The following is a 13,465-nucleotide window of genomic DNA, read 5'->3' as shown; positions in this document are numbered from 1 at the left end:
AAAACCTACTTTAACTAAATTAAATCAATGAATGATTTGAGACAGAGCACCACAACGTGTTTGGAACAATAACCAGGATGCAGTTAGCTCTCCAGACTTCATGAAGCTGCTTTATATGAACGGAGGAGAAAAGAGATTGTGAGACCGAAACCAAATGCTACACCTGATTTTTATCTAAACTCCAACCCCCTTTGGCAGTATTTTCTTTGTGTTGGTCAATCTTAAATTTAACTAAAGTCTGCCTCAGACCTCTCACTGGTCAAAGGGTTTCAAAACATCTACATCTACTCATCACTTTAACAAAGGGTATCAATGGAATAGGGCTTTTGCACGTCTACATTTCAGTCATATTCTCCTGCAAATCAATCCCCACCAAACAATTTCTTTTTTCATTTCCTCTAAATGAATTGTTTGCATTAAAGTTAGTATGTGCTGCTTTAAATATGAGTTATTAGTGTTTAGCCTCTCAGTTACTAAGAAGCTTTGTAGTCTGACCTAAACGTTCAAACAGCAGAAAGATGGCAGAAAATGAAAAAGCAGATCCTGCATCACCTGAGGGAAATATAAAAGGTTAATTCTGGTGAGACTATTTTCATCCCAGAATAGAGCAGGGTGCAGAAATGAGCATCTTCCCTAAATAAACATGTTTCCGATTGGATTAATCCAACCACATGTCACATTCGAACAAAGAACAATGTGTTCTACTGTTTGTTTCTATTCTAACTGAGATGAGTCTAAAGGGGAAAGAAGGAGAGAATAAAAAAGGCAGAGAGAGGAGGGAGATCATGGAGAGGCACAGCCTGCAGTCAGCTCCAGCAGAGGGGCCTCACTGACCCAGATCCAGGCTGAGTGGGGATGATATTAGCAAAGCAATTAAGGGAGATGACAGCCGTCAGACAGGTCACACTGACAGGGAGAGCAGTCTCTCTCTATTGATTTCTCACAACCAAAACAAGAGGCCCCTCTCAGCCCACAAGTGGCTGAACTGGTAAAGAGATAAGAAAAATAAAGTTTTAAAAGTAGAGTGGGTAGAAGAGAGAGGAAAGTGTGAATATCATGGGTGTGATGTGAGGGAAAGGGACAGAGGCTCACAGGTGGGTGACCCTGTCAGCTCTCAGCTTAGATGAGCTGAAATCACTGCAGGCATGTCACAAACTTCATTCTCCAGAGATGATAGGGAAGTGGAAGATCACAAACTTGTTCCATGTTTTTGCCGATGGGGATTAAAAAATGATAATATTTGGGGGAAAGTTTGCCAAACTATTTTTCAGGTGTAATGGAGACGAGACATGAGACTTAATGTACTTGAGAAAAAGTATGTCCATACATTTAAATGTGATGTTAAATTTCATCACTGACCTGTATTCAAATTGTATTAAAAAATATACTTGCACACACACACACAAAAAAAAAAGATTCCTGCCGTTTAAGAAGATGTTTAGGTACTTCCATTTTCAAGTTCAAAGTAGTTTCCCCACTCAAGATATTTTAGGCTATTGTTCACATCTTTTAAAGCCACAGGTTGTTGGCCATGTTTGCTACAGGCGTAGGACTTGATGGTGTAGTGTTCGACATGTCTGCTTTAATCTGATCTCAGTGGGTGGTTGTAAGTTGAATAACAAGCAGAGGAGGTAGACCAAACTGTACACAGAACCAGCTGAGAGGAACAGAAGAGACGTGATGAGATGAAATGGCAGAAAAAGGTTTGTGACAGACTAAAGGGAACGCATGTTGGCTGCTTTTAAATCCCACAGTGTGCTGTCACAATACATTCGGTACAATCTGTAGGAGGCATCTGAAGCAGCACCTGTGAGACAGCTGCACGATTCTGATTCTGTTCTGACATATTTGTTTCTCTTTCATCAGCTTGTCTCGCCACAGAAGGTCAGTATGTATGGAGGACGACGACTTCTTCTTCAGCTGCTCTCCAAAGCCAAGAACACCTGCTCGTCTGAAACCTCGAGTACACTTCAGACAACACGCCAAGCCAGGCGCTCGCTGCACACTGTAACGTTTTCCTGCTCACACTCTCTGTGCTGTAGTGTCAAACTTTTCTTATCAACATGGATTTCTGCTTCAATCTCAAAATCTATTTTACAAGCAGCAGCTTTCATTTTCTAGTTTACAACTTGGGGAAAAGACTGTTGAGATGTGTGAGCAGCTGAGATGATGTGAATTCTGATTATTTTAGTGAGCAGCAGGAGTTAAAACTGAAAGGTGACTTGTTTTTCCTGAGCGATATGAGAGGATTTTCAGGCAGAGTCGAGGGAAAACACATTTGGTGCAGGAATGCACATTTTACAAGTGTGTGTGTGTTAACCTCTGTGAAGCCTCTATAGCATTGTTTTGACATCTGCACTACATGTGTGTCTCAGCCATAAAACTACACGTGAATCCTTTTAATAGTCGTACATGTGCAACAAAAGCACAACCTGCAGATCAAGAGGTGGATTACTGACAGAGCCTCCTGACTGCATCATATACGCCTGATAGAAGCTGAAGAACAAATCTTTGTTGTCAAGAGCCCGGCTAAATGTAGAACAGCTAATGACCTGTAGCATGCCGCTAATCGTTCAGCTACTTCATGTCTGTGTGAGCGCTCTCATCTCTGCTCAAAGACTTCTGCAGTAACCATTCACAGAAACGACAGCAGCCTCTCACGTTCTGTTTAAGTGGAAAAATGCACTTTTAGTTTCTCTCTGCCTCGAGCAGAACAACCTCAGTCACGCTTGTGAACAGCACTGTGAAACACTATCAGAGATGTCCCCTACATATGTGCAGACAGAGACATGAGCCATAATGAGCTGCTCTCTGCAGATGGTCATTAAGGTTTATGTCAACATGAGGAAGATATCCAAATAACAATTTGGCAGATGATACTCGCAATTAATTCAGAGTCAATTTTTTCAGTGTTCTAAAGGCAAAAGAGGGTCCACTCCGCAACGCTGACATCGGACGCTTTCTGTCCACACAGAATCATATGCAGTTCTATTACGCAATGTAAACAATCCACGTGCCTATATCAGCTGTACACTCAACAATCGATCGTTTTGAGACGTTATGTCACTAATAACGTTCCTCATGCACACGCTGCTCACGAGCTGTGAGAGATGAATTACGAGAGAAAATATTTAACTTTTGTGACTTAATTAAACAGACTGCTGATGAAGACGGTCAACAAAGCAGACGGAGAGACAGACAGAGAGAGGGGGGTGGGGCCAGCAGCTGTGCCGAGAGCAGAGGTGCAGGTGTGTTGGTGGGACTAAAGCAAAGCAAAGTGATCAGATTAAAGTAGATTGCGAATTAAAACTTAATAAGGCGGAGAAGAGAGTACAATTAAAGTGTGGAAGTAAGAAATAACCATCTAGAAAGAGAGTAATCCAGACTGAGTAAGTCTACATGTGATGTGCTTCTCACAGAAATCATTGATATATGCGATTAATTGCAATTAATTCATCACAAAGCCTGTAATTAATTAGATTTTTTTTTTAATATGATGTGAGCATGTGCACATTCCTGGGTAGTACAACAAAACCCTCTACCCCCGCTGCTGAAAATATCCAAGAGGAAACACTGTAAAGTGACAACAAGTAAAAGCGTCTTTTTGGAGCCTATTCAAGCTACAATGTGCTATTTGAAATATTGCACATAAAAGGCTTTTAAAACTGGTAATTTAAACATCACTGTCAGCTCATTGTGATTTTAGTGAGTTTAAACTTCTGAGCAAAAACTGATCTCAAAGTTGCTTAAATGATTTTAAACACAGGAGTGCTGTCCTTATTCCACGTCTCTCCTCCTCAGTGAGGCACTAAAGATAAAGCAGTTTCACACTTTCCCTCTTCTTGATGATGTGTTTATGCTTCAGTCCCTGAGGGCGCTTTCAGGACTGGCCGCCCCCCTGCAGTGCCTTACGTCTTAATCACTGCAGGGGCGTGCAGGAGACAATGCCTCACTGTGTATGTGATGAGAATATAACCAGATACGTGTGACAGCCGGTGTTTATGTGTGAGTTTATGTTCCGCCTCTGTTATGGTCGGGTAACAGCGTGTGAATAGAATCCCTGTGTACCCAAATAAAAAAAGAGGGAGCCATTTTTATCATTAAGGCGTGCATCGTCTACCTCCAACTCAGGGTTTTATAGAGCATTTAACATTATATAAAGCTCCTCCTGCTGAATCTGACTATGTTTAAACAGTAACAGTGGCAGTAAGAGACAACACATGACAGACCATGTGCCACAGCTACAGCATTTACAGTCTTCATCTGCTCACAGCAGGACTGTCCATTAGGTAAAGGCAACTGTGTGCATTAATGTGTGCCTTTTTCATAATGGATAATGTATTATTGCAAATACAGTAATTCCATGTTATTAAATATTAGTTAAAGATGAGTGTGATTAAATGAATGTTTGATATATTAAAAGGAAGAATGTTTCCCTCACCGCTCCCAAACAGGTGCTTAACATGACTGCAGACAGAAAAATGAGAGGAATTAGGGAATTAATACAAATGTAATGGTTAGTCTAAAGTCAAGGTTAGGTCTATAGACGAGCACTGCACTCCTTAAAAAGGACAGATTGTAGCTTTCTTCCTCATTAGGTGCTGCAGAGTCCTCTTGAGGCTTTGAATCACCACCCTTCCAAACTTCCCTCCACATCTAGTGCAGCAGGTCGGCTGCCAGCTGATGGCACCTTTGTCTGAGAGGCTCTGCATGCTACCAGGAGACGTGTTTTCCTCCTTGCAAGTGGGCTTGTCATTTATCATTACCTGAGGTGGCCTTGAGAATGATTCTTGCAGACAGCTCTAGCTTACTGTCTGGGGGCCAAATGTATACAGCACACTGCTGCGCAAACAAGGGCGATGATGACCATCAGGTATTTGGTAAAAAATCAATCTCACACTCTGCCGTGGTGATTTGGGGCACATTCACACCAAGAAAGCTCACAGTGTTTAAACAAACTCTGGATCACTATTTAGTTCAAATGAGAACAATACACTTTATTGGCTCTGCAACAAATAACCACACCAAGGCTGCTGAACATGTCAGTCTGTGTCCTATTCCAAACATCATGTGGTTTAGTTTGTTTGGAGAAAGAGCAGTCATACCAACTAATGGAGAAACCCCAAACCACTCTGAACTTTATGGGATGGTGACACCTTTTCGCTGGAGGGCAAAGCTGTGAAAGCTGAATGCAGCATGGACTACCACAGGTTTGGACCATGTAGGCCACCGTATGAGCAACCTAACACAGCGCATAAACAGCAAAGAGTGACATTACACCTGAAGCCCCGCAGTGGGGGTTGTTGCTGTTCAGTCTGGTTATGCTAGTGTATAACAATAATAATTTTAGAACAATTACTAAAATAGTTTCTATGTGAAAACAATAAAATAATGAGGCAGAATCTGACTGACTCATACGCTATTGTGATTTGTATCGCACTGTGTGTCTTGTCTGTGGCATAATAAAATGTTTACTGGGACGTAGCATAATGAGCTTTTCATAGCTTACCGTACCTTTGGTCTCTGGTGGATGGGGATGCTCATCACAGACAAATTAGATCTTTGGAGTATTGCCGTCTACACCTGCAGAAACAATAACAGTTGGTGAGTATGGTGAGGCTTTAAAGCAGAAAATTAAACAAAAACGTCCATAAATCTGGCCCCAATATTCTCGTGCTCGCCATCTGTTCACAGCAATGAAAATCAGGCATGCCTTCAATCAAAAAAAAAAACAATCCATTCAAGTGTAGAACAATCTGCATCAAGAGATTTATTAGCGTAATCGTTGGTCTGGAGAACAGATAAATGACTCCACAGAGACTCAAGCTGCTCTCCAACAGACCTGAGAGAACATTAGAGGTCAACAGCGGATAACTCGGCTGTGGAAAAGGTCAAACTGAAGACATATGGTTGCAGTTGGGAAAGCTCTCGGGGACTGGTAGTAAATTAATTCCTGAGGAGAAATAAAAAATGACTACAGTTATATGTAAAACTGAAAGCTCGGCTCTTTTTAAGATGACAACAAAAGAGAAGGTTTGCATTGAAGATGACACTTCAAAGGCCGTCATTGTTGAACACAACAACAGCACTGATGTTTGTACAAAAAAAGAAAAAAAACAAAACATGTGACTCGTCTGCGGTGGCAGCCTTTGGAAGTCACCGCATCTCGGTCTTTGTGTGCGTCTGTCTGGGCGTGAAAGAGTCTCTGCTTCTGTTTGGAAACCAGAGTACAATGGCATTTCTTCAGTACAGGGCTCTGACAAACAAGTAAAAATGAATCCTGGTAGACTTCCTTTATTAAACTGAGGTTTGACTTGATCACTCTGAACTGTGGGGAAAACATTCATCTCTACATACATACTACATACTACAATGCAACCATGTTGATATTTAAAGACTGTGTAGGTAGAGAGAAAAAGCAGTAATCTTAGTGATTCTGGTGACGGCAGATCTCCCTCTCTGGGAGTTCTACAAAGTCATTCTGGGAAATGTAGGCAAGTTCTTACTCAAATAGAAGTACACTAGACAGCTTGAGGGACTGCATGAAAACTTAAAGACTATACAAACCAAAACAAACGCTGGCACGCTCAACTCTACAAAGGTTATCGGTCCTGACACGAAGGTAATACTATAAGCACAAAGACGTCAACATTCGTAATATAGTACATAACGTTTAATGAAAAAATAATAAACAGCAGCTTAATGAAAAAAAAACGTTTCAGCCCAAGGCTCTTGTCAGCACACAAATATGGGTGTGACACCTTTTAAACAATCAATGCCAGGTGACCTGCCAAAGAATAATTTGACACAATTAACAAAGAAATACAATTAAAATACAACTACAATACAGATAATAATAATAACAATGGAATACAGCTGTTCATTGAAGCATCACCAAAAAATATCTTTAGAAGAAAAAGAAAGTAAATTGCAAGAAAAATCAGTTACAAAAGAAAAACATCTGTTACAAAAGAAATTATTTCCCTTACTGTCAACACAGTAGTCGTTTATGTAAACCATATAAGTGACCAGCACATTGCAACAAAAAAGCATACCTCTAAAAAAAAAACACCCATTTAAGTCTATAGAAAACAAGAAAATAAAAGCGCCAGAGACTGCGCAGTAGAAATCGGCGGGTGGAGCCACTGTAGCCACTTATCAGCTGATCAAAACACACACTTAACTTACAGAAACAAACAGCAAGGATCCCACACGCCGGTGTATTTAACCGGGGTTTCTGAGCCAGTCCACGTGTCCTGGAAGCTTTCAATGTTCCAGACAAATGGGGAAAATTAAGGTAAAATATTATCATATTATCTGCATTTATTTAGCTTAAAAACAATTGCTAGGCAGGCTATATCAAAGGCGTAGAATTGGGTATGGAAATTAGTTAATTGCACCAGCTGGGCGTAAAAAATAGGTCTTATCGTTTATGTCTGACTTAGCGATGACCGACTTGTTGTTTGGAATTTATCTTGAGTGCAGCTAACTGACCCCGGTCGTAGCTGCGCCCGGTCTAATGATGCGCGTCCACGTGAACACTCAAAAAGCGGTGACTGTATCTGTTACAATGTTACAATGTTACCAGCAGTCTCCTTACTGAATAAACACTGACACGATCTGTCTGTATTTTCCATGCACACGGCTGGCATGACATGAGAAATAAATAAAAATACAGACACAGCAGAGGAACATTAAATCAGACAGGAATGAGAGGCAAGTGATCTCCCGCATCTACGTGATCGTTGCCGTGGATACGGAGAGAGTGGGCGGTGCTTAATGTGGCCCTGGACACGTGTGTACACACTGCCCGACATAGATAAATGTGTCCCAGACCACCTCTGTATGTGGCCTGAGTGATCGGATCTGAATGCATCTTCAATCCGTCCTGGGAGTGTTCAGACCTGTAGTTAAAGTACTTGTGATCCGATCATGAAAACCACACGTTAATACCAGGTGTGTTGAGGGCCAGAGACCCAACGTTAATAATCAAACATGGCTGCCGTCCTATTGACTCCATTCTAAAAAGACTGCTGGAGAATTTTTAAAGTGGACTTTCAATGCCAGGGTGAAACTGTTGGCTCAAAATCTAACATTTGTAAAAATAAAAAAATAAAAATTAAAAATGTAAATTAAAAAAAAAAATTAAAAAAGAAAGGCTTCTCCTCCTATAAATTCTAAGATACTTTGTGTCAGCCAGACTGTGTAATGACCACTGACATAAAATCAAAGGGCTTCTTTCTGAATGAATTCATGTCCAGGGAGGCAGAATGGATCGACCTGTCTTACAAAAGTAGAGAAATAAAAATGTAAAGTGAAAAGCAGCCGTATGAGTCATGTCCACCTTTCTTTAACCCTTTACATTCACTACAGGAGTCTTTAGATATTTAGGCAACCCTCTGTCACTCAATTTGACTAATGACAACCTACAGTTTTTCATCATTCACTGTGTATCAATGGCAACAGCTGGACCCTACTGACAGACAGCAAGCGCACATTTAAGCGAATTAAATCTGCCTGCTTTCTTCATTATTTCTGCCAGATGTCGTCCAGTAATTACTAAATACAATTAATGCCCTGTTCATTGTGCTGCAGGCATTTACACAGGGAAAATCAGCATGAATTTATCAGAGCTGGAGTGCATGTATCACGGCATGAGGTGGTTGTGATGAGGCCAATATCTTATATAGTCCTTGGAAGAATTCATGCAGGCTGATGTAGACAGGTTGTAAATATGATGCTATTACAGATGCACATCACACCTCCTGCAAACACATGATTTATGTTTCCTCTTAACTCAAAAACAACCTTTCAACTCGCTCTGTTGGCAGTATGCAAATCACACATTGCTGTGAGTCGCTGTTTTGTGTTCTTCTATTAACTGTGAACCATTAACATTTTCATTTCTTAGTGGGACAAATGAGTTAGAGTTTTACTGCTGCAGAATGAGCAGATCGCTCAAAATAAACTACATGGTGGAGAAATTAAGGAGCCGTGTTATCACAAGATGCACACAAACAAAAACCTGTCAGTTCTGGTTATTCTTCTTAATGTTAAATGGGCCTATAATGAGTTCAGGAGATTACTTTGAAAGCCTGCTGGATGTAAAAATGTTTTTCACATTTAATATACTTTGTTTTCTTGTAAATAGGAAAAAAGAAATGAAATGCAACTACAGCACTACATACACTATAAACCGCTGTTGTGGCACCTCTTAAATGAAAATAGCACAGCTAAAATTGTTTGTGTAATTTCCCATGGTTGTTAAAAAAAAGGCAGGAGGAGATGAGTTCAAGTGACTTCAGTGACCGAAATTTGTTTTCCTCTTTAAGTAATTTGAAGTCTGGTTCACCTCAAGCAGACAGAGCTGGTTTGAGTCTGACATTACACCCAAAGCCCATGTCCAGCAGGCCTCCTTTAAGCTCCTCTTCTCCTCGAGGCTGATTCAATTATTCAATTTCAATAAAGTATTTCAAATAAAGTATTACATAATACATCCATGTCCTTCTAAGGACCAGTGCACTCTGATAATGCTGGGTATATTCTGCATATCTAACAGCCAAGACACACCAAGAATAGATGTTTCATTATAGATAATATTTATTCCAAAGAAGACATAAGATGGTCAAATACACCTTATTAAAATGACTGAGGTTCATAAAGGAGATGTCAGGGGAGCTGTGGCTGTCAGATCGCTGCTGAGCAGAGATACTCCTGCAGCCAGGCTTAATGGGAGCCTGCATAAACAACAAAACATGGCTGCTGTGTTGGTTGTGAACTACAAGACAGAAAAGATTTTCCATGCCCCCCACCTTCCCATGTCCCCCTCCTCAAATCAGCCGTGGCATCATATGGAGCTAACCGGCTTAACCTGCCCCCCATGGAGCCACTCACCACACAGCGGCCTCACAGACTGCAGGGGCCCAGAGACGAAGCCTCACAGGCCTGAGTCCAAACCAGAACCTCATCCCGTGTCCCAAAACACGTGAAGGGAATTTAAGATATTCGTGTGGGTATTAAAATTATGGTAATGGCTTGATTTTTTTCTCACTAGAGAGGTTAACTGGGCTTCATTTAGCAGGAAACCAAACATTTTCAAACACAGCATGAAATGACTTTATGTTACAGCTATGGATGAATTTGGAATTGGGTCCCTGTCTGGTAAGTGTGGCCCTTGGTCCTGGCTGTGGGTGTCCGCTTGCTCGCTCAGGGCCTAATGAGTCTCAGTGTGTTGTCGGGTAGCGTAGCTTGGCTCTGCATCCTGGAAAGCACAGCTGATGCACTACATAGAAAATATTAAGGGCACAATAACACTCAGACATGGGCTAATGCACAGCTGATAGTAAATATGGCATGTATGTGTACAGCATAGTAATGAAAAACATGGACTATCTACAAACTCAAGCTACAAGCTATTGAGAAACAATGTAACAAATCCAATCAAATATTATTGAAATTTCTTTCCAAGATTAAATTAAAAAGCTTATTTTAAATGCCACAAAAACATTGAAATGGAGCAACAACTCAAATCTCCACAGGCGTAGGAGGTTTACAGCTTAGTGCATTTAGAGACCATTTGTGTCCCTGAACAGGGAAACTGAAGGCCTTTTAGAAACATGATACCAGCATCACTGGTCCTTCAGCGACTGTGTTCAGGAGGGCAGCTGAAGAGACGGCCTTTCATAGTTCACTGATCTCTAAAGAGCTCAGGAAGCACAGTGTTTGCTCATGGCCTTTTGCCCCGTGTACAGAAGTGTATTATGCTTTTAATAACCTATATGCTAAATATTTAGCAGCACACCCAAGCAAAGATATCACTGCCACCACAACCCAGAGCAAAAAGGCTGCTGTGGGAATACCAGAGGACGGGTTCACTGTTGGTAAAGATAAAAGTTTCTCACTAAGAAGCTTGAACCATGAACAAATCCATCTTTAATGTTGATGGAAAGAAGCTGTCAAATATAAGTACAGAGGGATAACTTAACTTAACGTAAACACAAGCATCTATTTGTCCAAAAAGTAGCAACATGTCTCAATTTATTACAGGTGAGCATTTCACAAAACACATGAGCACATGGACTGAACATTGTCTATAATTACAGAAATTTGGTAAAAATCTGCTATGGTATGTATTCAACATGTAAATTAAATAGAGAAAATCAAGTTCATTGTCAAGCAAAGGCCTAAAAACACGCACAATCACTCTATAGTTTCCATTTTGATTGTGGGCGTGTTGGTCCAGATTAGCCTTTTAATACCCACAGCTTCACCAGAATTAGTGTAATCACTGGCTTCATTCACACATTAATACTGTGCTCTGGTGAGTGACTAAAGATATACAGAAGCATGCCATATACAGTATATATATATGTCTAAAAAAGGAGCCAGTGGAAGTGGCTCCATGTCGTGAAGAAAACAGAGAAACTGATTTTCGGCTGTGATGTTTGCTGAAGAGCCTGACACAGCTTCTGTTCTATAGTCCATCACCAGAGGGCACAGCAGTAGGAGTAAAATAATACTGTATACTGTTCAGAATTTCATTTCTCCTACCTTCTTTTCCTGTTTAATTAGTCCAAAGTGATGTACATACACAGAAACTAAATTATGATGTCCATCCTTGCAAAAGAGCTCTCCTTCCTGCTGAAATTAAATAAATATTAAACAGCCTTGAGCTACAGCATTGTGATTTACTGACCATAACAGGAGTCATTTTTTCTTGTAGCCATTACTAATGGGATAAATACCTCTGGCTAATTTCAAATAAATTCCTCAGGCCAAAGCGGCTCCCTGAGCCAAACAAAACCATGTTTGATATAGAAGGATTAACCTTGATTGAGTTTATTGCAAAGAAGCTTGTGACAAACTGGAGAAACCAGAATACATCCACAGAGGGAAAACGTGCCTGACAGTGAGGCTGTGTACTGTAGCTCACACAAACACATTTCACACCTCTGTAAAATGGTGCTGATGCTGCTGTGTAATCATCCACCTACAGTGACTGCTTATTCTACATATGCAGAGACAATTCTCCATCAGACACAGCGGATGAGCCGAGAAGACCCCTGCTAAACGGCCCCGGCTCTGAGGCAAATGCATCGTGTTACCTCATCGAGTGCAGAGCTGCTGCCTGTTCAGGGAGGACGAGGACTAAAGCCCTTAATCCCCGCCTTGATTCACGATAGCCTGCTAGGTTTTCAAATGTCATCAGTGGGCAAGTGTGTCCTGCTCCTGCTTTACATGGTCAGCCAGTTAACACATTAACAACACCGGGGTACATTAATATAGGAACAGGAACACATGCAGTCAAGCCGGGTGGCTAAGCATCTATTTCAATATAGCAACACACTCGTAAACGGGAACGAGTGTCAAAGCCAGCGAAGATTGACACGTGGTCTGAGAGTTAATAATAAATTGTGCTAAATATGGAGCACAGATTAAATGTGATAATACCACGACTAGTACCAGCCTCATTCTTTCATCAAAACCTCCTCACTTATCAGGTAATAAATGAAACATGGAGACAAGAGATTTAGAGTGAAACACTGTCATGGACGAGTGTCAGCAGTAATAAATGGACAGATTCAGCATTCATCAGTGACTGTGTTCCAGGAAAAGGCACAGTGTTCTTTACAACCAGTGCTCTACTTCACATCCAAGGGTACAGCACTTCACTGTAACAACACATGGGACTTGTGAGGAGGAAGGCTTTGTTGTCTGGAGTGTGGGCTACAAGTTATGTTCATGTGCAGAACATAATAATAGGACTTTATAAACACAATAAGGCACACTGCAGAGTTTGTGCACATAAAATAATATCATGTTTAATATGCAGTGATAAATTAAAAAGACGTGGTGTTAAAGTAAGACCACTCAACATTGCCTACTATTAATTAACCGTTGCTTTATTGTGCAGGGTAGTTCACTGAGAATTTAAGGCTTTAAGGCAAAAATTTGGAGCATTTTTACCCTAAATTAATTCAGGTTAAATTAGGAGGCGTTTCAGCTTCTATAAAATGAAATCTAATAATCATGTTTTTGTCCAAGGTTGCTGACCTTTACGCAGACAACTACTTCGCTATTTCCTGCCCATTTCTGTACCCTACCTGTTACAAGCTCTGAAACGCGAAGTTAGTTTTTTCCTCTCTCTACAGGATCGCTTGCGCACAACGGGAGCGCCGCACACACCGTTTGACAGGCTATCGACAAAGGGGTGGCAGTGAAACTGACGATCCTCTTCTCATTGATTCAATATAGGACAGATGCTCGCGTGCAGTCTAAACTCTCCTGCCTGACACAAAGCAAAAATAAGCGAACATGGGAGTCAGCGTGGCGGCTGCTTCCACCTACGCCGACTGAGCGCTTACCTCCCCGGCCGCTCGCTGCTCCGGTCCCCCGGCGTCTGTCCTTGTTTCGCTGCGTCGCTGCTCATGAATGAATGTTTGTTGTATTCCGCAAATAACGCTGT

The 13,465-nt window shown here is 41.1% G+C and overlaps 1 protein-coding gene across 1 annotated transcript in view; it reads right to left on the bottom strand.

Annotated features, from left to right (window-relative positions):
- The window catches only part of LOC138613192 (kelch-like protein 29), a 125,909-nt gene extending 120,328 nt beyond the window's left edge, over window positions 1-5,581 (bottom strand). The window contains exon 1 of the mRNA XM_069686811.1: window positions 5,515-5,581. The gene's annotated coding sequence lies outside the window, so the exon portion shown is untranslated. The remainder of the gene's footprint in view (window positions 1-5,514) is intronic.
- Window positions 5,582-13,465: the final 7,884 nt, after the last annotated feature.

The sequence above is a fragment of the Semicossyphus pulcher genome, unplaced genomic scaffold (genome assembly GCF_022749685.1).
Source record: "Semicossyphus pulcher isolate SPU_LCO1_2020_fin unplaced genomic scaffold, fSemPul1.0.p SCAF_11, whole genome shotgun sequence".
Taxonomy (NCBI): Eukaryota; Metazoa; Chordata; class Actinopteri; order Labriformes; family Labridae; genus Semicossyphus; species Semicossyphus pulcher.
This window is presented reverse-complemented; position numbering and strand designations above follow the sequence as displayed.